We start from the raw sequence: 27625 nt of genomic DNA, 5'->3' as shown, positions 1-27625 counted from the left end.
TATGTGCAGTTCACATGTACAATAACAAGACATGAAAATTAATTTGAAGCAAATGAGTAAATTACTGGTTAATTCAATCTCCTTTTCTAGATGTTGCTGGAATGTGTATCTCTGGGAAGAAAAGGCAGTTTTTGACTTCAATGTACCTTTGCTTGTTGGTCCACAAATGCTTTAAAAGTGGAGAAGAAACAGATATCGCAGCCTTATGATCATAACGATTTTGACTTTGACCATATTCACTTCTACATGGTTTTCCCCTCCAGGCTGGTCAGAGTTCTCTCTGTGGGTATCTTCCCCCCAGCTGGTCATTTCATTGATGAGTGTCTACAACTGAATTGACAGGGAGCATAAAATTAATAAAAACCTTCTGGAAACTCCACCTCCTAAGCCTTCTCCTATAGTAAACTGATGTGGTATCTTCCTAAGCAGCGGAATCAGTAGCATTGGGACGTAGATTCTGTAGCTGGGGGGCAGATGTTCAAGTGTTAACAGCTGTATCACCTGGGGAAAGGCAGAGAACCCTGGTTAAGTGAGGGCGATAAGAACATCTACCACACAGGATAACTGAGAATTGAATGAATTTTAAAATGCAAGGTTCTTAGAACAGTGACTGGCATATACTAAACATTCAATAGAAGATATTCCTTCTCTCCTCCCTCCCTCCATTCCTCTTTCTCTCTCTTCTTTCTTTTATTCCTTGATCCTCAAGCTCCACCAAGCTCTACAGTTCTTTCCGACCTCAGGAAAGTCAAAACAAGCAAGTAAAGGTTTTCAGACTGCAGAAATACATATTCAATCAAAATGTAATTTCCTTGAAATTTGTTATTGGTGTTGTCAAAAAGTATTTTGACACAAGGATTTGCATAAATGTACTCTTGGAGGCACACTTTTAAGTTTATTTTTACTTTGTTATATATTATAGAAGCAATCATGTTTATTGTTTAAAATGATTGCAGAATACATACAGTGGAGTATTATTTAGCCTTTAAAAAAAAGGGAATTTTGACACATGCTAAACATGGATAAAACTTGAAGACACTATGCTGAGTAAAATAAGCCAGTTACAAAAGGTCATATATGTTATGATTCCTCTTACAAGGTTGTAGGGGGGGAAAAATATCATTTTCTTCTACCCTTCTAAGTTCTCAGCCAGGAGCCCCATAACAAAAGCCAGATTTTAACAGGAGAAAAGCATACAAAATCATTTAATTTAAGTTTTGTGTGACACGGGAGTCTTCACAAGGAAATGGGGACCCAAAGAAGCCATTAAACTTGAGTGTTTTTATGCCAGGTTTGATGCAAACTTGTGTGCAATGGAAAACCATGATAGGACAATGTGCCAGGTATGAGCTACATGCAGTGACCTGGGGGGACAGCAGGGCCTGCTCATTCAGATTCCTCTGTCTTCAGAGGTGAGGAGGCTCCTCTCATGAGGGTCTGTGACCTGCTTCTTCTCAGGTGCCTTCAACTGATAATATTCAATATGCCAACATGCAATATTTTGGGGATAGTGTTTCCCGACCTTTGTCAAGGTACCAAGACCAGTCAAATTCACAGACATAGAAAGTAAGGGCTAGGTGAGAGGAAAATGGGGAGTTCACATTTAATGGGTACAGAGTTTCAATTTGGGAAGATGAAAAAAGTTACGGAGATGGGTGGCAGTGATGGCTGCACAATGTGAATCTATTTAACGCCAGTGAGTGTACACCTGAAAATGGTTAAAAAGGGACATTTTTGTTATGCATATTGTATTGCAGCTTAAATTTTTTAAAAATTGATAACAAATTAAGTAAAGTAAAAATCAAAACTCCCCACTTATTTGCTCCCTCCAATCCTTAATCATCCTTAATCTTGCTCTCTCCTCTTATGGAATAATTCCTGTTAATAGTTTGCTTTTCTTTATTTAGTTAATATATCTTAAAAATGGTTCCAGATAGTCTAATATTCTACATAAAGCATAATTTCTTTAGCCATTCCACTCTTGATGGGAATTCAGATTGTCTCAAATTTTCCATCATCACAAAAATACCACAGTTTACATCTTTGTACATGAATCTTTGAGCGAGTATGTCATATTTCTATAGTATAGATTTTTAGAAGTTGAATTGCTGGGTCAAAAGCCAAACACATTTTAAACTATGAGAGGTGATGCAAAAATCCCCTGAAAAATGCTATCCACTTGCATTAACAATAAATGAGTGCTCATGTCTGGCAACAATGAATTTTTTAATGTTTAAAGCTTTTATCAATCAGATGGGTAGAAACAGTATATTCTTCTAATTATAAAGTCACTAAATGCTAGCGAAATGATATTTTCATATTGATTAGATTTGTCTTTTTTTCTGTGCATTCTTTTGTCTTTTTCCCTATTGCTTCATTTTCCTTGTTGGTTTACAGGAATTCTTTATATATTACAGAAAATATTTGTCTATTGTAGTATTTGCATATACATTTTTCCAATCTGCTGCAATCTTAACTTTGCTTATCAAGTTCTCCATATAAAAAATTTTTATTGAGTTAGAGAGTCAAATCTGTCAGTGATCTGGGTACTGTGGTTTTCCAGGGATTCTTCACTACCCCCATAATGGAAGTTTCCTTTTATAAATTGTATGTAGTTTATTTTAATGACATTTAAATATTTCATTAATTTGTATATATCTAGCATGAGATAGTCTCCAATCATTGTGTAATTCCTTCAATTTCTGTCCTACTATATGCTTTAAATTTGGCCTCACCCTGTGCTCAGAAAAGCATCATTCAGAATAGTCTTCAGTGTGGATTTGTCTCTATTCAGGATCTTGTGTCTGCATTTCCCCCTTAGTGTCTATTTACCTAAGCACATATTGAAATAACCTTCTGTGGCATGCTCATTTCTTCTCCAGCTACTTCAGGGTGTGTGTGTGCTTTTTGTGTTTGTTTTTATTTTTAGAAATCATTCAGGGGGGAAAAAAGGTGCAGCATTATCCTAGCAGATATCAGAAGAACAAAGTGTTTCTAAAAACAGCCTTTGCACTGGTGGCTGCTTTGTGAAGAAATTTCATAACCAAAGTCCCGTTAACGGGACTGATTATTTAAGACAACTGTGGTTCCTGTGTAGATTTCTTGTTCAATGTGTGAACCACACTACTAATTTACTCTTTGACCAAATGCTCCTCCTCCGTAATATGCCATACTCCCCTAAAGCTTGGGGAAACAGCTTTAAGCTTCTCACTTCTTTAGTAAAGAACTTCTCAGTTGATTGCAAGTGAAATGCCAACAGTCTCACTTTTTTTCAAACACACTTCACAGCCATGGCTGTATATCCACTTTAAAAGTGTATGTTTTGTGGGTGGGGGTGCGGTGTGCTTTGAGCAGTTGTCAGATGTTTTATTTTTGGAAAACTCTAAATAGCATTTTGGAAGATAATTAAGGGTTGCTCAAGTTTCTCTCAGAATTAAAAAAAAGGTATATTTTACCTCCTTTGTGCATTTTTGCACTCAATACTTCACTTGTCACCTCCTCCTCTATTTTATAAATCTTTTAATTAATGGTGTTTATTCTCCTCTCAGTCTGGTCTGAGTCGTGTTTTTATGATCATATTATTAGGAAGTGATAACATGTGTGGATTTTTTCCCTTGTATCTGGGCTTGCCAATCACTATGGAAACAAGCAAATATTTACATAGCTCAGATACTGATTAATACCTACTGGTTATTTTGACATTATAAAGTTACTGTTTGAATGTAAAGAATTTCTCCTGAATAGTAAAGTGGTGTGTTCTAATTTATTTACATTTGTAATTTTCCCATCAGAAGTTAATCCAGTAACTAAGCACCATCAACTTATAGCTATTTCCAAAAGCATCATTCTTGCCAAGTGACTCAGAATCAAATGGTAGATGTTTAAAAATGGTTGTTTTAAATTTTAACAGGGACAAGTTTTGTAAAACAAAAAATATTCACCTGACATTAGTAATACAGATCTGGCGTGCAAGATGTTATCAGTACTATACCATATCCAGGATGGTGAATCTCCAAAAGATGCTTTAAGAAGACATTTTGTTAGGACCCCAAAGGAATATTTTCCTAGAAATGTAAGCCCTAGAATTCAACCTCTTGGGGGCACTTGGTAATTCTGAGAACAAAATTACTTCCCTTTCTCCCTTTCACTCATTCTCCACTCAGGTTGTGTTGCTTTCCTAGGGAAGATGTTTTTATTTTTCTCATTTAATTTTGTTTTTCTGGCCGAGGAGCCAGAAAATTGTAGTCTATATTGCAAGATGGTGGCTGTCAAACTTGAGTGGTCTGATGTCAGCATCACCCAGAGGGCTTACTGAAACACAGATTGCTGGGCTCCCCTTCCCACTCTCTGATTCAGTATGTCTGGGTGCGGCCACAGAATCTGTATTTTTAAGAAGTTCCCATGTAATAGTGTTGGTCCAACCACTGCACTTTAAGAAACCCTAACCTAGAGTCTAACACTTTTTTTCTTTGTTAACCAAGTTGGGAATATTTTATAGCTATTGAGAATGTTCTGAAATACTTCAAACTAAAATGACTGTGTCCCATATTTAGCAATGGAGTTGAGCTTCATGAAATCCAAACAATATGAGTTTATTACACCAGGAAAGCTGGGAAGTGGTGTCCCAGAGATCCAAGCTTCAGACTGGCCCACACAGGATAAGTCAGGAGCCCAGTCATACTATAGCCATAATCTCTTAAAGGAAAATGTTTCTCAAAGGCTGTGGAAGTAGCTCATCTTATTAATCAATCACCCCAACTCTTAAATCACATAAACCCATAATTAAATGGGCAAGTGGAGATTGCCTGTTTTTACCTTGCTCATTAATATTGCCTCACATCCTTCAAAAGACTGATTACAGTTCACCATATTACTCATTTCTATAGAATTGAAAGTGAATCTTAGTATCTCATCTTAGCCAGCAAAATCTGTAGGGTGGCAAATCTTGGGGCAGCATGTTCTGGTAAGAAAAGACTAAGATTTGTAATCAGGAGATCTGGACTATTCTTGGTTCTGTTATATTATTATAATATAAGGTCTTGGATGCATTCTTTACTTTCTCTAGATTTTAGTATCCTCACTATTATAGTTACTCCACTGAGTCAGCAAATATTCACTGAATGCTTACCAGACACTGTGCCCTGCTATGGTGACATGAAAGAGTGTAAACATGCATCCTATCTTCAAGGAGCTCACAGAATTAAATGAATAAGTAAGAGCATGGGCATGAAGAGTTTAGGATACTATAAAGGCTTAATGTAAAAATATTATTACTCCTTGCATAGCAGCTGGCCCTAAACATGGCCCTTCATTCATGAAAAGGAATAAGACACAGGGCAACTCCATGCTAGATGGAGTCCTCCCTAGAGAAAAGTTGCTGCCATTGATTTTGGCATCCAACGAGTGGGTTGCAATTACAATGGGTATTTTTCATCAAAATACTTTGACCTCTGGAGAACTCAAATTATATTTTCACTTCAAGAAAATATTGACTTAGCTGTAAACCAGAGAATCTAAAAAGAATGGTTGGAATATAGGCTCAATGAACAGCATTCAGGGGTGTAATGTGAAAACTAAATTTAATAAAGTTTACCATAGAAAAGGGCTTTGAAGAAACCCTCCTTTTAAAGGTATTTTAACAGCAAATGATTTGGAGTCTCATAACAGGTAGCTGTTTATGTTTTGGTTTATTTTGTTTTGCTTTTAATGAATAGGACTCTTTTTTAACTCCAGCTCAGAGTAGAGGTAGGTTTCTTCATATCTAAGGAAACTGGGCCTGGGGTGGCACTGGAAAGACTGGGCTTCACATCTTATTGCATTTTGTTCTGGTAAAGCAATTTCATTCTTAAATTGAACATGCCATTGCTTCTTTATTAAATTCCCCAGTTATTCTTTCACCTCAGGTTTTTATGTTGCTTCCTATTATTTCTGGACTTGTTCACTCCAAACGTGAGACGGAGCAAGGGTTTACTGGTCCCATGGACCCTGCGGCTGTCAGTTAGAACCTAACATGAATGGACAGAACTCACAACCAAGATGACTCCTCTTGGTGAAGTCAGGCGAAGCTCTGAGGGGGGATTTACATTTGGCAAAGAGAAATGGCACGGATGCATTAGCACACCTGTAGGCCGGGCTTCATTTCAGTGTGTTTAAGGGAGGGGTTGACGCATGTGGGGCATTAATCCATCATTTCCTGCAAGATGCCTGTGTCTTCCTGGCAAACACCAAACAATAAGAACTATTATTTTTGAGAGAAAACTGGTTGAACTATTTGTTTAATGTGCTCTAAGTTTTGAAACAGTGATGTTTCCATATTCTTTTGCAATATAAATTTTCCTTAAGATTCAGGAGAAGTAGTTAAATATCTGTTCTTTTCTCTTTGGAATTAATTGCCGTTTCCCCACTGACCTCCTTACTCATAACCTGTCTGGAATCCTGCTGTCATGTTCCACTTTTTCTTGATGTGTTGATGATTTCCCCATATATAGTCAATTCCAAATACCTCTAAAGAAGTAGTCTTTGATATCATTATTCTATTCTTTTTAAAACTCTGACTCAAGCTCACAGTCTACACTATGGGCTTTGAGGCCAGCTATTTATTTTCCCACACAACTTCACCTTATTTTCTCACTGGTCCCTGCTCAGTACCTCTCATACGGTTTAGCTAGTTCACTTCCTAGATTTGCTCTCCATTGGCTAATTTCCGTTTTATTCATGCTATCCATTACCAGTAAGTTTAATCACTTTGGGCCTTCTAAATCCAGCTTGTCAACTGCCTCTTCCAGAAAGATGTCAGGAGGTAGGAAGATACCTGACAGTCTTTGGTAGATCATGTGCGACACATCAATGCAGGGGAATCCTTGCCAGTGGGGTTTCATTATCCAATTACAGAGAATCACCTTGACTCTAACTGTTTTTTTGTTCCTTCCCTTCCTCCTTTTCTGTTTCTCTGTCTCTCTTTCTTTCTCTATTTTTGGTATTTGCTTTCTTTTTATTTAGGCTCTCCAAAATATGGATAAGGGAAGGAAAGAGGAGGCAAGATTCATCCATCTGTGGTTTTGATGACTTTATTAGCACTGTGGCCTAAATACTGTTAGGAGATTAAAAAAAAAAAAAACTAAAATGCAAAAAAAAAAAAAAACTCTACACAATACAACAACAAAATCCTATGTGCAGTGTTGGCACGGCCTCCCTCAAAAGAGGATTCAGTGAGTACAACTAGATCGGGACAGTTCTGTGCACCCTTCAGGTAAACAATTCCAAATGAATTCCTGCCCAATGGCATCATAATGTGCAAGTGTGTATGCGTGACAGTCTCCAGTCAATTTAAGGCAACTTCTTAGTTTCTCCATCAAAAGGCATTTGTGATTCCTTAAACAAAATGTTTCTGATGTCTACTCGAGTCAGGCACTGTGCTGAGCACTGAGGGTGCAGGAATAAAAGCTAACTTAGATTCCTCAGTTTATTGGTAGGTGAATTGTAGGTGGGTAGAGAGAGAAGAGAATAAACGCACAACTGCAATACAAGGTGGTAAGTGCCACCATAATGTAAGTTCAGAGAACTAAGCAAGAATGGCAAAACTTTCCTTATTATAAGCATAACAAAAATGAACAATATTTTTTAAACAGCAAAATTACAATGGGAAAAAATTAGATTGAACCATATGAAAATGTTGTTTTGTAGAGCAAAATGGTAGGTTCTTGGTAATTTCATATAGCTCCATCTACTAAGAGTCAGTTTCTCCACTCAGGGATAACATCTAATACATATTGGAACATAGATCTCTACCAGTGTTTTCAATGATATTATATATTCCCAGAAAATGCACACATATATTCACATTTAGAGTGCTTTATTCAATTTTTAAGAAAGTTGTATTATATTATACATTTGTTTTATAACATTCACTAAGGAATATTGAAACATCTAATCAAATATAGGTCTACATAATTTTTAATGATTGAATATTATTCCACAGTATGAATGAGCCTTAATTTATTTATTACCTCCCCATTGTTGAATGTTTATGCTATTATACAATTATCACTATATATACTATAATCACTACATACACAGAGCTTAAATGAATGTGATGGCATGCCTCTGAATTATGCTTCCTCCATGATTTAAAAAGCATTACCATAAATTAAAATAACGATTGAATACAGGTAAGATTTGGCCACCACATCCCATATGTGGTCCCTGTGGTTTGCATAGTATGCACAATGTCTTGGAATATTTGATAAACCCCTGTACTCTGCTGCCCTGATTTTCAAGCTTCATGATTTTATTTTAAACAGGGAAATAGGCCTAGAAATAAAGGGTGAGGCTACTGAAGACAGGTCCAGGATGAATAACAACTCTAAGAAAAGGAGCCAGATAAATACCACTTCCCGATAAACAAATAGCATCATGTTACAGGAACAATTGCCCTGGTCCTTCCCCTGAGAGGAACGAGGCACTTGCAATTGTTTGGCTCCCTTTCTGCTCCCACGATATTGACTTAGAGCATGACATGTTTGTATGATTGCAGCTAAGTCACCAAATGGGAAATGTCTAAATCAAGCTGCAATTAATGCACCGTAAAGTGCTAGGTAATAAGCCACACATTACCTCCAGGAGTGACTAATTTTTAGAACTAAACCCCGGCCTAAGTCTGAAGCAGAAGTCTGGAAAGAGAAAAACCAATCCTTGCTAGGTTATTGTGGGGTGTGAAAGCCACGCTGCTGCGGAAAGGCAGTGTGAATCCATATTATGCAGAAATCAATGGCAGCCCAATCTTTGCCGACCGCACGAGGCTCTATGTGACAAGGACACAGCGATTCTCCTAATCAAGCAGGTTGTGTGAAAGCAAAAGAGTCCAGCTGAGCTTGATATATCCAGCTGGACTTTGTTTGCTACTTAATGGAGCAGGTCATAGTTATAACACCCCAAAGAAATCAGCCAGTCTCGGCTTCGGAGCCAAGTGCGGGAACTCCAGCAGGTCTATGTTAAATCACTTCTATAGGTCATCTGCAGAGAAAGAGCTCGGCGAAATAATAAAGGAGCGTCATTCTGCTGTCTGTGTTTATGATTCTTCCCCAGGGAAGGGAGTTGGGTGGGGAGGAAAAGCAACGCGTCTGGAGAGACATTTCGTCTTTTTTATTCTATGCATTATATAGTTCTTGGCAGGGCATCGGGCACTGAACTTAGCTCCCCCTTCTTGAAAGCCACACGTTACAGGGGTTTATAAGCCAGAGTGACAGTGATAAAAGGCCAATTCAGGGCTTGGGGACAATTTTTCTAACAACATGCTTTTGCCTCTTTGCTTCCATAAACACCTGCTGCTTTTCACAGCCCTGCACAGCCTTCGCGGCAGCTCTGACTCAGAGCTGGGATGGTGAACTTCAGAGTTAACATCTTTCTCTACTGTCTCTGTTTTCTGGGGTCCCAGTCTTCTCTACTGTATGAAGAAGACCAGGGCCACGGCCCTCAGCTTGGCATGGACAATGCCACGCTCAGAATGCATATGGAGTTCAGGAGGGGGGGACAGGGTTCTTTAATGGTCTTTGACCTGGGATCATTTTCCTTGGCGGCATTGACACCCCCTCTCCCAGTCTCAACAAAGCCCTCAGAAAGCATTCTCACCGCAGGAGCTTCTGGGATTAAACCATGTGGTACAAAAGGTGTCTGGTGAATAGATACATAGATTAGATCGCAGAGAGACAGTTTTCTGAATACAAGTACGCTGGGTGCTCCAGGGCAGAGGAAATGAGTGCTCTAGTGACTTGAACACTGACCACAGTTCCCTCCTCTCCCCACAGGACGATCCTCACTCATGATTGAAGAGCTGGACATTGACAACCTGCAGGGTTTTAGCCACGGAAATTTGGTGAAGATGCCATAGGAAAGGCCCGGAACCCTGATAATTAATACCGTTACTGTGTGAAACTTCATGTCTGGAAAGAATTGATCAAATGGAGCCAAGCAGGTCTACCAGCTGGAACCCTCGAGTTCCCAGAATTCAACAGGCAGGTGTCTCTTTGAGAGAACTCAAAGAGCTATGGAGGCACGAAAAAGGGAACAGTGGAGGTACCCACCTTCCAAATCTGAAGTCAAGGGACACCAACCAAACCTGGGGCTGCTACATCTAAACGAAATGGTGTGGGAGGCTTGAAACTTTCCTCTTTCCTAAATTGATGGCAAAAATGTAAGAACCCTGAGTCCCTAGGTCTGGGCTGAGTGAAATGTAATCTTTTACATATAAGGTGCCATGGCTGAACGTAAAAATCATGGGACTGTAAGGCGCAGAGCTGTGTTTGGATCTTGGCTCTGCCACTATTCTGCCAAGAGCCAGAGTAAGTCTCCTCACTTCTCCAGGACTGGGTATCTCAGCAGCAGAGCGAGGGACCTGGAGCCCACGATTTTTAAAGGCCTGCCTAACACGCTGTGTTATCCTTGGTGCAGTCCATCTTATGAAGTGTTTTGGTGAAACTGGGGAAATACTTGACAAGAGCAGATCTCCCCATTGTGATGCTCCTTCCAGGCAAGCCGACCTGCTTTCCAGGCCCCGAGTCTTCCCTCCCACTGGAGGGCAGCCCTGGGCAACTCCCCGCCATAGGCCACTCTCTTCTAACAGAGCCCTGGCCATTAGAACCCGACACTCGAAGCTCCCCGCCTCCTGGTCAGAGCACAGCCTGGCACCATTTGCATCTTTAATTCTCCACAGTGAAAATTCACTGTTCACAGTAGTGATCTTGGGCACTGAGAATCCTTGGACAGCAAAATTACTCCATGTTTTCCAGCACAGTACTTCATTTATGAGGCAGGAAAGTAGAATTATTTAATCAGAAAGATATAGGAACAGCAATGGCTGAAAAAGAGAGGACTTCTTGGGTGATAGGCTGAATAATGCCCATCCACTCCCCGCCCCACCAAATGCCATGTGCTAGTCCTGAAACCTGTAAATGTTATCTTACATGGCAGAGGGACTTGGCAGATGTGACTAAGGGTCTTTAGATGGGAAGATTATCCTGGATTATGCGTACAGTCCCAATGTAATCACAAGGATACTTACAAAAGGGACTCAGGAGGAGCCAGATAACAATTTGTTATAGGAGCAGTAAAAAAGTGATACAACTTATGAAAATATAGTTAGAAAATACAGTTAGAAAGCCACATGTTCAAAATGGACATTTACTGAGGTGTTTGGTTTCGATTTTATTTGAAAGCAGTTCTTCTAATGAATATTTTTCTAAATCTATCTTTCCCCAACTAGACCTGAGAATTCACAACTCACACTCCTTTTCTTTCAAATTCTTCCCAATCACCAGAGGTTAATTTACCATAAATATCCCACCATGCCATGGTGGGCAGCTACCACCCACAGGGAAGGATGACTCCAAACTGGGCCTGTTTTTACCCATTCAGAGCAGTCAGTACTTCCCGTCCTCAGTCTATCAGTAACTGGGGAAAAGCAGTCTCTCAAGAAGTCCCTAAGCCTTTAATCTTCAAGCTGCAGGTAGGAAAACCTGGCCTCTTCAAACTCCCAGAACCCTCTGAGAAATGCAGGCATGAAGCATTCTTAGTTCGTTAAGAAGAAAAACTGTGGAGTGAACTACAGCCAAGCAAAGAGGACTACAACTCTCAGATGTCTGCTTTTTCTGCCTCCACTATGTTACCCCCCACCGTCCTTTCTCTGTAGCTATTTCTGACAACCCTTCCTTGACTACTTAGTTCATCTCAGTGTGGTTAAATTGAGCAAGTGTACTATGTGATTTAGGGTTGAATGTCCAAGGACGATGTAAAGATCGATTATAAAATAACTGAAGAGAAACATATTTAAAAAACTATTCCTTAAAACTTCAAAAAGGTCGGCATTCTTAATTGGAGGGGCAGGTGTTAGATAACAGTGGTTGCTGCAAATTCATTGCAGATGTCAGCTTATTAACTTCTCCAGAGCAATTTTCAGCTAATATGGGCCTTGAGATGGAATAGTCGTGTCCAAAAGCCTTGCCATGGATTCTAAATTTGATGCTTTTTCACAAGGCTGCACACAGATTTTCACAGTTGATCATCTGCATGGGTGAATTTTCCACTGGGAGGCTGATTTGGGAATCTGCTATCTGTGAAGACATATACTGGACAGTGACAACATAATGAATTTTTAAGTTATATATAAACCAAGGAAAATGGTTAAGATCTTGAAAAACTCTCATCAAGTCTTGTTAACTTGCTTACTTAGTTTTAACCTTTAGATGTATAGAAGAAAATTTTCCTCCTCTTATTTCCTTTTTCTCCTCCTTCTCATCTTCCTTTTCCATCTTCTGTCCCTCCTTCCCCTCCTTCTTCTAACATTTATTCAAAGTCCCTCAATATTGGAGGTATCAGTTGTTTAACAGACTAAACATGGTGACTCAAAAAAATAACCTTCTTCGTGATGCTGTAGGATGGCGGGGGCTCAGCTAGGTGGTTCTTCTGCTGATCTCACATAGGATCCCTTATATGGTTGCACTCAAAAGACATCTGGAGTTGGGATAACTCTGGATAGCTCCACTCTTATGTCTGGGACCTTGGTGGGGATGTTTGAAGGTTTCTCTCCTTCTCTCTCTCCACATGGCTAGTCTGGACTTGCTCACACAGCAGCTGGATTCCACAAGAACAAGCCCCAGTGGGCAGCACTTATTAATCTCCTGTATGCACTGTGTCTGCTAATATCCCACTGGCCAAGCCTAGAGTAATGTGGGCACAACCGCTGGGAGATTTGAGTCCTTGGGGGCCATGGTTTAATACACTTGAGATCCATGGTGCCATATCAAAAGAAAACCTGGTTTTTGTTTCTATATCAAAAACGTGTTTGTAGTATTTATTGGAAATGAGGATAGATCTAAGGTTTAGAGTCATTGTTCAGTCATGCACACAGATAAATTGAGGTAATGACTTCATTATTTAGTTGTAACATGTCATATTTGGCTGTCACATTTCATAGATTGTGACATTTTGACGATTAAGAGAGTCTGAGGCAAGAGTCAAGCATCCTAGGTTCATCCCTAAGGGTCCATGAGATTCTCTTGCAGTTGTCAGAGTTCACTTTATGGTCCAGTTGGGGGTGGTGGTGATAATCACAAATTCTTAAAGCAAGAGTTCTGGTCAGGTGCATCAGCTTTCCACTGCTTGTATCCACTTCCCATGAGAAAGAATTTGCTCCTTGGTGTCTTGATTACTCCCACACATTCATTATGTTTACAGACAAATTTTGGACATTACCTGTTCGTCACTTCAGTGGATGCCTTTTGGTATGCATGTGCCCAGAGCTGTCTCCTAGGCATAGGCCACCCCTGTGACAATGTGCTCTAACCGTAGCACCTAATGCAGAGCCTAGCACATAATAAACTGCCAGGCATAGTGTCTCAGCATATGTTGAATTTCTCATTGTTTCAACTTAGTGAGACTTATTTTTAACCCATTAAACCTACTTTGACAATATTACCTTTTGGGTTAAAACTAGGAGAGGCCTTTTTCTGTGATAGAATGAGGCAGAACTTTGGAAAACTTCCAAAACATACAATTCCCCTGCCACACACACTCACAAGAAAACTTTCCCTTTGTCATCAGTTAAAGTTATTAAAAATAATCAAGTAAAAATACTTGCTTAAAAAAAAAGTTTGCTTTTTTGGGGAGCCTGAAGAAAACAATGGTGACTTGGACTCTGTTATTAAGCCTCCTATTTAAGGACTTTGTAAGTGGTTAGTATACAAAGAAATTAGTAACCACCATGGCTTTTACCTATGACATTGAGACATGCTGATAAAATGCTCTCTCATTTCTCTGTCTTTCTTGGACCATTAGCATTATTCTGCTATATTTGGAGCTGAGCTTGAACCAAATCAATAAAGTTGTTTATTATAAAGAGAACAGATTTAAGAAACAATATACTTGACTACTCTGATTAAACACAGCAAGCTCAAAGTATGAATACAGTATTGAGTGAAGGATTTGATTTATATGCCATACAGAAAAACTGAGTAAGCAGAAGTGGAAGTTTTTATTGTCTTGTCTATAAATGCCTTCCATAAATATAAAATTATTATTTATTAAAATAAATTTAGCATTTTATTGTAAATATGGCCATTGTAAATAACAACCCTTTATTATCTTCTACTCACAATGATGCCTTTTAAATTTTAATCACCTCTGTAAAGTAGCTGCCTCAGTTTGCCAAGATTTACATAAAAATAAATATCCATTTATGAGTCCAATTTATGCCTTACAGATTATACACCACGTAAAAAGCTTTTGTTTGCAAGAGGGAGTAGTACTAAAGGAGCGAGGGAGGATAGCTCATGGCTCAGACGCCTCCTGGTGTCCGGAGTGATGCATCATGGTCTGGGATATCAGTGTCTACACCCCGCCGTACCCCGCCGTGTCCTCTACATGCTGACATTATTGGCATCTCAGGTTGGGAAGAGGCTGGGCTGTTCCCTGTGAAAGGTGACTCCAGGGATAATGGGAACTCCTTGTTGCAAAATACATCTCCTACCCAGGTACCAGTACTTGGAATTTTCCTTTTAGACCTCTTTTTCCTTTTTTAAAGTTTTCCTTCTAGACCTCCTTTTCCTGCTGGAGACTGAGAGAGCAGGTACATAGTTCTGGGGAAGGGGGCAACAAATCAAATTAACAGTAAAACATTGATGAGATCGTCCCTCCCAACTGGGAAATCTCAAGGCCATGGCAGCCGACAGAAGCCCTGAAAAGGAGGAAAGGAAGGCTCTGAGAAGGCCCTACTGGGGCCGCAGCAGGGACACCAAGGGCACTGATGACAGGCCAGGCCTTCCACACGGTCTTGTGAGGTTAAACCCTGCAAACCTGTATTCACTGGGTTCACCACTCAATTGATGGTAACAGCCAGACAAAGGGATGTGACACAAAAGAGTCAATGAGAGGCAATATCTCTCAAATCCTGGCATATTTCACTGATACCCTAAGAGAAGGACTGAGACTTGTAAGCCCTGAGCTTTGATCTCAGAGGAACTCTGACCCACTCCAGCGGCAGCACCTAGCCTTGTGGTCATGCTCCAGGAGGAGGCTGCTGGCGCTTGATGGACCTGCAGAGTCCCCGTGAAAGACCTTGTGACAGCCACGGGCTTTCCTCATAGAGTACAATTGTTAACCATCGTGAAATCACTATTAGGAATTATTGAGTTCTCCAAACGTAAGTCAGAAATTATTTCTGTATTGGACTTTCATCTTGCTTCTCCCTTTTTTTCTTCAAAGATATAAATATTGATACAGCTACAGTTATACCATAAATACTACATCTGTTAGTATAAAGTAATATACTGATTTACATTGTTTATTGATGTAACTAATATACTAATTGACAATGATGAAAAATTTCTCTCATTCCTCTTTTAGCACTGGTAGTTTCATCAGATAGGCTTCAACCAGGAAAACATGATCGTATTTGGACACAGGGTCTTTGCAGATGTAATTAAGGTAAGCGTCAAGATGAGAGCATACTGGCTCAGGGTGGGACACCCAGAAACACAGAGAAGGAGACGCTAAGGCCGAGGGCAGGACTAGAGTGATGGGCTATAAGCCAAGGAACCAGGATGACGGCTAGAGGCAGGCAAGGGTTTTTCCCTAGAGCTTCAGAGGGCACACGACCTTACTGATGCCCTGGTTTCAGACTGAGCCTCCAGAACCATAAGAGAACAAATTTCTGTCCTCTTGAGCCACCCAGTTTCTGGTAACACATCTCAGCGGCGCCAGGATGCTGACGCACTGAGGGTCACGTAGGGCCAGGTGCTGAATGCCCCTCCGCCTGAGGGCCTGGGGAGGGAATCCCCGAGGGGAGGATGCACCACGGGGTCAATAAGACAAGGCGTCAGCAACCCTTCCTCGCACAGGCCTCGTTTAACCCTCGCATTGTACTCACACAGTCATAGTCTTTGAATGAAATAAAATGAATGTTTGGATTATTTAAAATATTCAAATATAAGCTATCTTAATGGTAGTTGCTTAAGACTGCTGACCCTTTCCACTCAAGCATACTTCCCCTTGAATTAGGGGGTACTGATGTGCCTGGGAGCACTTCCGGGTTCAACGAAGTGGGGGTTTAGGCGGGGAACTTGGTTTGGGTTTAGAGGAATTTAATGCAGGTGGTTCACTGCACTTCTGGGTTTAGTTGAGTGATAGTTGGAGGTCTCACTGTGGGACTGTCTCCCATGATCCTCTTACCGCTCGCTGTGGGGAGGGGCGGGTTATAGGTTTTTATAGTGAAATGCATTTATTTGGGTGACAAAGGAGGAACAGTAAAGAGTATGAAGCCAGAAGCTGGTCCGTGTGCAGCAGGTATGTAACAGTCCTACAGAGCCTAAGTATGTCTACAACAGTGCCGATGAGCAACTTGGGGAAAGTCTTCCTAAATTTGACAAAATTCCTAAAAATTTACATGACTTTGTCAGTAACAAATTGTGAACCTGAAAGAAACACTTAAAAAATTATCAGCAATAAAAAATGCACTTTTAATCAACTAACCTAGTGGAAAGATTTAATTCTTTTAATTCTCTCGATGAGACATGGTATTGCAAAACCCTTGTTAGAAGAAAAGGCAATGGAAGCAGATGCAGCCAAAAGATATAATAAAAAAAAAAACTATTATAGAAGTGATTCAGGCAATTAATTAAAATACTGTGTCATTTGTCTGGATTTCATAACATCTGATGCCTGTGGTATTTGTCACTTTTAAAAATGTGTAATTTGCTGTGATTCTTTTTCTTGATCTAAATAAATACTTTCGTAACTGGATTTTGCATTTGCAGTTTTGTGTTCTTTTTCTTAAAGAGGGCCTCCCAAATTGTATGGGCCTGAGGTCACTCAAAGCCTAGATCTGCCCTCGGGAGGACCGAGGGGGACTCCCAGATAACCAGAGCAGGGAATCACCGAGAGTCACATGCTCCTGTCCCCGGGCCTTCTCCTCCATGTGGGCTTTCTCAGTGGCCACTACTTTCCTTAGACCCCCTATCTGCCCTGCTCCTGAGTTATCGCCCCTTCTCCCCACCTTCTCTCTGCTCCGGTCTCACCGGCTTCCTTCCTTCTCAGTTGGTGGAAGAATCTGCTTCCCTATGACTTTGCTTTGCAAACCAACTTTGATTCCAACCCCAACCTCTGTCAGGTTCAAGGCCTATTTGTTGTATCCTGTTATAGAATTTTTCTGACCTACACCCTTAGGTACACACAGGATGAGCAGTCTATGAGGTGGATTTCAAGTAGAGACACCCAGCTGTTCACTGAACAGTTGTCCTTCTGCCTCCATGGCATAGACTCGACACTGAGAAGTGGTTGCCCACCCAGGGTTTATATTTTCCAGTGTCCCATTTCAGGGTTTCACTTACATTTGCAGCTCTAGCCTGGACCTATTCTCTGGATTCTAGACACTTACTATCCAACTGCCTGTTTAACATTGCCCCTTGGTTGGGAAGTTTGGTTTTGACTGAGTTCTGCCCTATGGAATGAAAGCAAAAATGTGTTTGATTTCTAGGTTTGGATCATATTAACCCTCTTCCCCCATTCATGTTCCTCTATGCTTTTTTCCCTTTCTGGAATGGAAATTACACCCAGGTGACCTTGAAAGCCACATGTTGCAAGTGGCATCAGTCTGACGCTTTGAACTCTGTGGGGGTCTCCCAACCTGTTCAGCTGCCAGTGCTATTACGTGATCAAGAAATCATCTTCTCGTGTGTCAAGCCACTGAAATTTTGGGCTTTACCTCTTAGAACGGCCAGAATTACCCAACTTAATACAACAGTTTTGTCTGGTGTTACCAAATTCCTAGATAGGGCTCCTCCCTTCTCAAACTACCATCTGTGTAAGTAGAAACAGACTGGTAGAATATTTACTCTCCCCCTCACTAGAATGAGTCAAAACCACTGTTATTTATTTAATCTTTCATTCTCCTTAAATAATGATAATAATAATGATAGTATAAAACAATTTAAACAAATGCCATTAATGAGTGCTAATGAGAACTCTGTGCCAGGCTCTATTCTAAGTTCTTTATATGCATGATGTTATTCAATCCTAGGTGGTTCTATTACAGTCTCCATTTTTCAGCAGAAGAAACTGAGGCAAGGAGAAATTAAATCAAGTGTCCTGGGTGGAATCAGAATGTACAGTCAGGAACTAAGTTCTCACATGACCCAGTACTGACCCTTACATGCAAAGCTCAGTCAGTATCACATTTATATATTTGCAATTAGGTTGCATGGTTAAGCACTCTTGTCTTGTCTCCCCCATTCTGTCATGCACTCTAGGTACCTCCTCCTCGCTGGCGAGCTTCTCAGCTACAGAGGGTGCTCGAGTGATGCTAAATAATCCTGAGACTGCTATGGATCCTTGGTTTCTCACATTATTTTCTTCATAAATAAAATAAGCCCAAGGAAATGGACCCCTATTTCATGGTGAGGAGAAGGAATGAGCTAATGTCTTTAAGGTCTGTGGAGCTCCTGGAAATGTGGGGTTAGATAAATAAGAGCTTTATTAATTATGCCCCTTAACAAGTCCCCTCAGTCTTCACTTTCCACCAAACTGCATCAATAGGCTATAGTCTCCCTCTGCTCATCCCTCCCACAGGCAGGCTGCCCACTGTAACTTGGACTGCACTTCTGGAATGTCAGCAGAGGGCTGGAGTGGTTGGAGGATGGAGCTGGGGACACATGTAATGGAGGCACTGACTGAACAAAGCTGAGTTTCACTTGTTAAGCATGTTAGTAGCACTCAGCAGCATGGACAGCACTCATTTCTTGCTCCTGTAGGAACCTGAGGGACTGGGATTTCCTGGGCTAGAGCACTCAGGGAGGGCTCTTTCCATGGAGAGAGAGGAGGTGTTTTCTCCATTTCGTTCTGGTCTCCAAAGGGACCCAGATGACTAGGCCATAGAGTAAAGGCTTAAAGATGTCCATATCAAAATTCACTTGCTTGCAAAGATTTTCTGCTCCTCCCCTATCTCTGATGAACCATCAGGCTGAGGCCCACAGACACCTACCTCACAGGGCACCAATGGCTCCCACATCCCAGGCCAATGGCCAATTCTCCCTCCACCCACTCTACTGACCAGCTGCATTTGACACAACTTCTCTTCCTTGAAACATTTACTTCAACATTCTTTCCATTTTCTGCTTGCTCCAATGACTGCTTAGGCTCTTTTTTCTAGATTCTTCTCAGATCCAACACCTGTAAATATTAGGATGTTTGAAGGATGCATTCTTATGCCTATTTTCTCTTCTGCCTAACATCCCACTCTAAGTGACCTCATCCAGTACAACGGTTTTAAATGTCATCTCTATGCCAATGACACTCATATGTGCAGCTCCATCCTTGACTCACCCTCTGAACTCCAGACTATTATACCCAGCCACCTATTTAACATTTTTCTTTGACTGAGATATGCATCCCAAACAACTCCCACACGAACTCTGATCCCGGCCTCCACACTGCTTCTCCCACAGTCTTCCACGTATCAGCATTATTCAACTTGCTGAGGTCCCAGAACTTGGAATCACTTTGACTTTTTTACACTCCATATCCAAATCCCACGTGCTCTATTCTCAAAATATCTTCAGAATGCCCAACTTCTCCCTACCCCGGAAGCTAGTTCCTTGGTCTGAGACAGCCTCACCTGGAATACTGCAGTAGCCTCCTACCTAGTCTCAGCTTTCACACTTGCCTCCTACTGTCCATTCCCAGCATAGCAGCCAGAGGGATTCTTTAAAATCTAACTTACCATATCACCCTTTTGTTAGAAAGTTTCCAATGGTTTCTTAAATCATGCATAATAAAATCCAAATTTGTGATCTAAGTTAACGATTTGTTCTGCCACCGTCTCTCTTACCACAGCCCCCTGTCAATCTCCGTTCTTGTAACAGTGGTCTCCTTAATCCTTAAACGTTCCCATCATGCTTTTGCCTCAGGGCCTTTGAATTGCTATTTCCTCTGTCACAAATTTTCTTTCGCCACATGTCCACATGGCTTATTCCTTCTCTTTCTTCTGGTTCTTGTTCAAAAGTCATCTTTCAGAGAGGACTTCCTTGGTTACCATATCCAATAAAGCATCCTTTCCATCAATCTATCCATCTCTGTGCTATTATCCTGCTTCATTTTTCCTTAGAATTTTATAATAACTGGTATATTAAGTATTTATTTAATTAAGCTTATTATTTCTTTCACTGAAATAGAAAATATAACTTCATCTTAGGAAGAGCTTTCTCTGCGTTGTATACCACTGTACCTATATGGGAGTCACCACAAATATATGTTCAATTAATAAATGAATTTCTGATTAGCAGAAGTTAAAATGCATGTATGTGTGAATTTTTTGTGTATGTGTACAGATGTGTGTGTGTATTGTCTCTGACTCATCAAACGCTGTTGTGCTAAGAGTTTAGATTTTATTCCCATGTTTTTCACTGTACCTTTTCTATCATGGCCCCAGAGACAGGAGCAGAGTAAATGTGTTTCTGGAGAGTATATGATACAAGGGAGGTTACTGCTCTACAGCAAGGTTAAAGACCATCCCTCTTAGTCCAAGGTGATTGTGGGGAAAGGAAGGGAGACAAAGAGATAACAGAGAAGAGATCAGTACAAACATATTGGAGTTTTCCCCTGTTTCTTATTTGATATTCTGAAAGGAGACCATTTCATGGAGTCATGCCCTACCTTCTCTATACCACCTATGAATCAGAATAAAATTGCTGCTTTGGCATGATTACGAGGGGGACAGGATGAAATTAGTGCCCCGGAACCAGGTCTTCTCACCTACTTAGTTATCTTTGAAAATATCTAGAAGTTCCAATTTGCTCACAGAAGGAGAGGTAATGGTGCTTCCAGAGATTGGAAGATTGTGAGATTACTGGTTATTATTGCAGTGGTGATGAAGTGATCCTGTTGCTGAGGAGGTTATCCAGGCTACATATCAAATCAAAATCACTTTCAGATGTCAGAAATAAACAGGATGAGCAAATGTTGACTGGTTCACCCAAGAACAACACCAGATCCTGTTGAGCTAAGAAGGAACAGACCACAAATCTACCAGTTGCAGATTTCAGGAGCAGATGCTAGCAGAGCAAGCAGTGATCAATAGAACAATCAGGTCATCACAACAGAAGTCAACTATGACCCACATGCTAATCCATGACCCACTTCTCCTGCTGGCACAAGCATATGGTGGGCTACCTCACATATCTATTTACCTAGAGGTGATATTTGAGACATTTAGCAATGGTATGGCCCAGTTAGTGACAGTGTTCATAAAATGAGTTAATTATTTTTTCCTGCACTGAGGTCATGAGGATATTTTCCTGTATTGGTTTTACATAATAAAAAGTTTATAGCTATTCCTTTCATTGTCAGTTATTTTAATATATCTGGAATTGATTTTTGTATATGGTGTGAGGTAGGGATCTAATTTAATATTTTCCCCATTAATTACCCATAAAACTTTTCAAAAGTTCCAGATTTTTCACCATGTAAGGAATGAGGTTTGGTGGGATGTTAGTGGCAATTTGTATATATGGATTATTTGTAAGTCAGGCATTTGTTAACTGGATGCTTTATTCCTATCACTCCCCCTGTCCATTAATGCCCCATGCTTTAACCTTTTGTTCTCCAGGTCCAAGTTTTATAGGTTGACACAATGAGTCAAGGTTTTTGGATATATATGATATATAACATCAGGATATATCATTTGTCCAGGTTCCTCAATGGACTAATATGGCAAACAATCTTGCCTCAGTATATTACACACTTGCCTTCCCACAATCATTCATAGGAGAAAAGCCCAAGGCAGAAAAACTATGTGTCAGCAAGAGTAAAAATGAAATCTCTAAAAGCCTGACATTCTTAGAAATTTCTTTACGCCAAGGCCATACAGTTTGTGACTAAACAATAAGCATTTACTCAGTATCTATGAAATGAATTTTAAATTTACAAAGCTTTAAAAAATGGCAAAACCCCTAGTTCACTGCAATAGGCAAACCAGAAATTCACTTAATTTGTTACTCATCGTTTTGGCCTATAAACTCAAATACTTATTAACGCTGTAAATATGCCTTTTTACTGGCTGTCTGACAGCTCCCATGCTTTCTGCGCTGTCTCCTTAAACATTTATGAGTGTTCATGAATATGCAAATACACAATCTAATGTCTGCAAATGGTTGCAAGTACAAATGCTATGTTAATATTTCATACAGTGATGGGAGCAAATCAACAATCATAAATTTTGAACAAATATGTTGCCTCATTAATAACTAATGAAGCAGTGCATAGAGCTGAGGATTTGGCATTTAATACTAGAAGCAGTGTTTAAATAGAGCCTATCAGGCAAGGCCACTGCTTCCAAAAGTTTCACTAAGATCTGCTCCTTCCAGGATGGCTTCTGTTTGGAGATGGGGGATGTATCTGGGGAGAGGGGGTTTCACAATGCTTTTTTAAAAGCCTGAAACCCCATTCCATGGTAGGAATAAGAATAATCCTTACGGTTAATGAATTGTCCAAAAAGTGGACCTTCGTGCACAAGGACTGTGCCTGACTTGGCACACTTCCTTGAGAGCTAGTAAAGACATGTAATATCAGCCAAAGAGAGCTTAAATAGTTAATAGAAACATAGAAATACAGATATACCAAAGGAATTTGATGGGTTAACCTTTAGGTACTTATGAGACCATTTCTGTCTAGTTCCAGGGCCTGTTCTGACCTCAGAGCTTTTGGTTCATTATCTCAATCCTTCCAAACTTTGCCGCGCTCCCACCTCAGGAGTACACCAATTTCTTGATGAATCCAGGTAATCAAATATTAAAGTGAAAACTCACAATCACTATATCCTGAAAGATTATGTCAATGAGTTGGAATAGAGTAAAATAGCAATCACATATTGAAAAGTCACTTTATATTTCTGGGTGTCAATATATTCATTTATAAAATGGATGAAGATCCTTTCTATGCCCCCAAATTTGAAAACTGAGATAACAAAATGTTTCAGAATTATTCAGCTTCCCCGTATTATCATAAAGAGCACCAGTGACCATTTTATAGATCTGCAGGCATAGGATGCATAGCAGAGTGGATAAACTAGTATCAGCTGTATGATATATCCTAGACCATTCTCTTAAAAAATAAATTACTGATGTCAGCCTACTTATTCGTTATTTCTGTTCTCTTCATAGAAGTCATCACAATACCTTTAGTAGTAATAGTACTTTGCCATTTTTGAGTGCTTTCTTAGTTATTTTATATCATTCTCACAAGTTGCTCCATAAATAGGTATAATTATCTACATTTTGCAGATTATAAAAAGACTCCATCTGAGAGAAGTTAAATCATTTGCTAAAGAGGAAAAAAATTTTTTTATTCAAATATTTGTGAAACTTGGAGTTTATTATTATACACAGGTTTATAAAACAGTCTCTTAAAAGTATTTTTGACATTTAAAAATGGGCTCCTTTGCCATTTATGTACCAGGACCAATTTATTTTCATCTTGTTTTATTTAGGTTCCATTTTCAGTTAGCCTAATTCTCTTCATTGCTCAAGTCCCTATCCAGGCAGAAAATAAAGTATTTATGGGTTGGCAATCATTTCTTCGGTTTTGCATTTCTTGCTCAGTGGTAGTAATATATTGTAACACCTCTTTGTAAGAATCTTTGTGGTGATGGAACTGTTGTGTATCTTGACTATGGTGGTGATTACAGGAATCACATATCATGAAATAGCACAGAACTAAATATACATCACACATTAGTACATATAAAACTAGGGAAATTCAAACAAGATTGGATTTTATCGATGCTAAATTCCTAGTTGTGGCTGCCTACTAGAGTTATACAATGCGTACCCTGAAGGAAAACTAAGTAAAAGTACATGGGATCTCACTATATTGTTTCCTACAATTGTATGTAAATCCATAGTTATCTCAACATAAAACTAATTTACAAAAACATGGTTAATGATCCTTTCAAAAGTCCTCTCTGGTTAGTTAATTCTGAATTGCTCACACACTCCTTTAGGACACTTTGGACCCAGAGGAGCATAAAGATAATGCACTATGTTTTTTGCTTTGACTTTGAGCTACTACACCTATGGAGTATGGGAAGGTGTAGTGGACAGGCTGTTAGGCTTAGAGACTTGGACACTAACTGAACCTTCTATTGTCTAGCAATGTGACTCTGAGCAAGTCAGTTTCTGCTTTGAGCCTGTTTCCTCATATATAAAATACTATGACGAAATTAGCATAGAGCTAGCTCTTAGTATGAAGCAAAACACCACCTCCCCATTTTCACCACCAGCCAACTTTATTTCATTCACCACAGACTTCTTTTGTTTTCCCTTAAAAACATTTTTGATACAGCTTGTTAAAAAATAAATTTTATATTTTGGAAAAATTCAAGCATTTGCAAGAGAGAATACTTAAATGATTCCTCAATTTAGGGCCAATCGGTCTTCTCTATGCCTCCACCCACTTCCTTTTCCAGCACTGTATCTACCCCCACACAACTCACCCCCCCAAACCCCTAATCACTTTTAAGCAAATAACTGACATGGTAGCATTTCATCTGTCAATATTTGAAATGTATTTCTGAAAGAAACAATCAGAAAAACATATTCATGACACTATTACTGTATCTAAAACATTAACAATGCCTTAATGTCATCAAATATTCAGTGTTCAAATTTCCCTGATGTCTCGTCATTTTTTAAAATAGACTGTTCAAATCATTATCCAAATAAGATCATAGCAGGTATTTCTAATGTGTGTTTTTTCTACCAACTAGCGATGGCTTCAGAACCTTTCTCACCATAGCACTCCATCACTCTCACTCCACCAGTCAGAGTTGCTACACAGGGAAATTAAAACTAATTCTCTCTCTGGACTAGAGTTCTGATAAGTCATACTTAGGTTTCTAATTATTTTTAAATCACTATTGAGAGTCAGATTTAAAAAAAGCTGCTGGTTCTTTCTCTTATGATTAATCTTTAACTTTTTTCAAAAAAGTTTTTAATTTTAATAAAAATATTAAAAACAGACATTTATATATTTTTACTTCTAAATGTGTTTTAAAAATAAAGGTCATGTTTTTAATCTAGGCTTCTGTGCAATGTGGTTAAGACCAGGGCAGTTGAGGTCCAGCTGAACTGCATTGAATCAAAGAACCACCACTCAGCAGCCACACAACTCAAAACATGTCTCGATCCTCTTGAGCTCTAGCTACTTGATCTATTAAATGGAGATCAAAGAATACCTACTTCAAAGGAGTGTGGAGAAGAGTGAGTGAACTAATTTAAGTAATTGATAATAATTATAAGCAATTAATAATGATGAAAAATAACAGGCATAATAACCAATCAGGAGTTAGTATTTATAAAATTATATTCATTATTTTATTTACTATGTTACTTAGAACACTACTATTACATCATTCTTGGAATCCAGAATGATGATACTGGAAATCTCTCTTTGTCTGAAGGACTGACTTTTGGAAACTTCAATCATTCTTCACACAGCTATTGTCTTAAAAATTATGAGAGCGGGGGAAAAAAGAGACCTGACTTGCAAGGAAAACAAGTTTTTTAGATTCAAAATAATTACTCTTACCTTGAGAACTGCCCAAGTTGGCAGTGTTCCAGGAGGCCAAGCGAAGAAGGAACAGCATCCCAGGGCCAGTTAGGGTGGGGACGGTAGGGCTCTCATCCTCCGTGGCCATCCCTGTGTTACAGAAGAACAGAAATGACATTCTTAGGTTTACCAAGATGATGTTAAAACTACATCCAAAAACACTGAAAAGGAAGTGAATTGCTTTTTAGAGCTATAGAGTCAGCTCTAAGTTCTTCACCCAGGATAAACACACACACACACACACACACACACACACACACACACACACACACAAAATGGAGCAATACTTATTGAGAGAAATATTTCTGAGAGTGCTTCAAAAACCTTTTTGCATGTACTTTTCAGCACTTTCTGGCACTTCGCCAGCCGGAGGATCCACATCAGACAGATCTGGTGCTCTCACAGGGACTAAGAGGTACGGTTTTGATCCACATTCTGAAGCTTCTTTCTGTCTTTCTCATTCTATTCAGAGTGCTGTCTTCTTTAAATGTGGCCACTCAGCATCTTCTGTAGTTTTCCATTTCCCAAATCCTCTGGGGTAGAGTAGAATGGAGTCATGCTTGGCCCACTGGCTGAGCAAAGCTATGAAAGAAAGAAAACACCACCAAGCCAGGAGGGCAGGAAGTTCTTCTAGAGCCAAGAACATGGCTTAGTCACTGAATAAGCCAAAAACTGAGCCTGGGCAATGGGTCTGCTACGCCTCAGTGGAGGGGCACAGAGAGGAGACTGAGTTGGGGGAAGTCAAGACCAAACCGTCTCTTGGACCTGAAATTGCCCAGGAATCCTGAAAACAGATTGTGTTTGGAAGACAGGGTGTTGAAGCCAAGAGCTGCCTGAACCAGCCCAGACCAGGGAGCCAGCCAATCCGGACGGGATTTTTTTTTTCCTCCCTTTTAATGATGTTGTTTGGGACTCCGGACTGACATAAGGCCTGGTGGGTGGCAGAGAAAGACGGGGGACAGGAGAGCTTTGGGATTTTTCACATCAGAGTGAGAAAGAGAACAAATGGTGGTCACCAAAGATAGTGAGGGAATAGAGGACAGTGACGTTTTTGTAAGGCATAGACTGACCACTGCCTGGATGTCGGGGCAGGGGAGCTATGTTCAGAATTACCAGAGACCTTTACGAAACCACAGGGTTGGTTACCGCTGGTGAAAACCTCTTTAATCTCTGCCCTTCGACTTGAATTCTTGTTTTGAAATTGTAGAGCCTGTGCTCACCCTCCCCTGCTCCTCCCAAAGTTTTCCCAGCCTTACGGGTGATGCCTAAAGCTTAAAGTGCATGCTCAACACTTCTTTCAGAAGAAGAGAGAATTAAAAACAAGAGCAGGGAATCAAACAAAAACAGGTTTTTCCTTTGATTCTTCCTTCTGTTTCAGACCTCTTCTCTTCCACAATGGGTCTCCAATTAATCTGCTCTCAATTGTTCTCTGAATCGTTCAAATATTCCTTTAAATGTGAAGCATAAACTTGTTCCTGCCCTTGAAGTCTGGGGAGGATTTTTTATTGCTAGACCAAACCTGTGTATTATTTTACACAGAGGGTTTTTTTTTTTCCTTTCGTAAACTAAACAAAATGAACTGAAGAAAAACCACAGCACAAAATGGTCAGGATGGAAAGTATGAAAATTATCTTTAAGTTAGTGGCCAAGCGGCAGATAAGGAGGAATTTCCCAAGGGAAAAATAATCCAGAGGGCACACACTGTTGTTTTATAAAGCAGATGGGTGCCTTTTGGGGCTAAGAAGCTTCAATTTACTCTCTGTAGCTGAACTTACTATGAGGTATATTAGTGACAAAAAATGGATGCAGTTCAGAGTCCTTATTATAATTAGGTTAGGGAGCAAGTGAAAATGGAAGAATTCAGAACAACATGTGAGGAGTGTGCAAGCAAGATTCACCCCCCGAGCATGCCCGGATGTCCTCTCTTCTGGCTAGGAATGCCCTCCTCCCCTCACTGCTGAGCCCCCTCCTTTCCCCATTC

The 27625-nt window shown here is 39.9% G+C and overlaps 1 long non-coding RNA gene across 1 annotated transcript; it reads right to left on the bottom strand.

Annotated features, from left to right (window-relative positions):
- Nucleotides 1-26198, bottom strand: LOC118971822 (uncharacterized). The gene is made up of 3 exons (XR_005060495.2): nt 25969-26198; nt 25624-25734; nt 1-330 (listed from the first exon to the last, which is right to left on the bottom strand). It is a non-coding gene; the product is annotated as an uncharacterized lncRNA (long non-coding RNA).
- Between the last annotated feature and the right edge of the window lie 1427 nt (nt 26199-27625).

Source organism: Manis javanica, chromosome 9, assembly GCF_040802235.1.
Source record: "Manis javanica isolate MJ-LG chromosome 9, MJ_LKY, whole genome shotgun sequence".
NCBI lineage: Eukaryota > Metazoa > Chordata > Mammalia > Pholidota > Manidae > Manis > Manis javanica.
The sequence above is the reverse complement of the archived record's forward strand: the minus strand, read 5'-3'. Positions and strand labels throughout refer to the sequence as shown.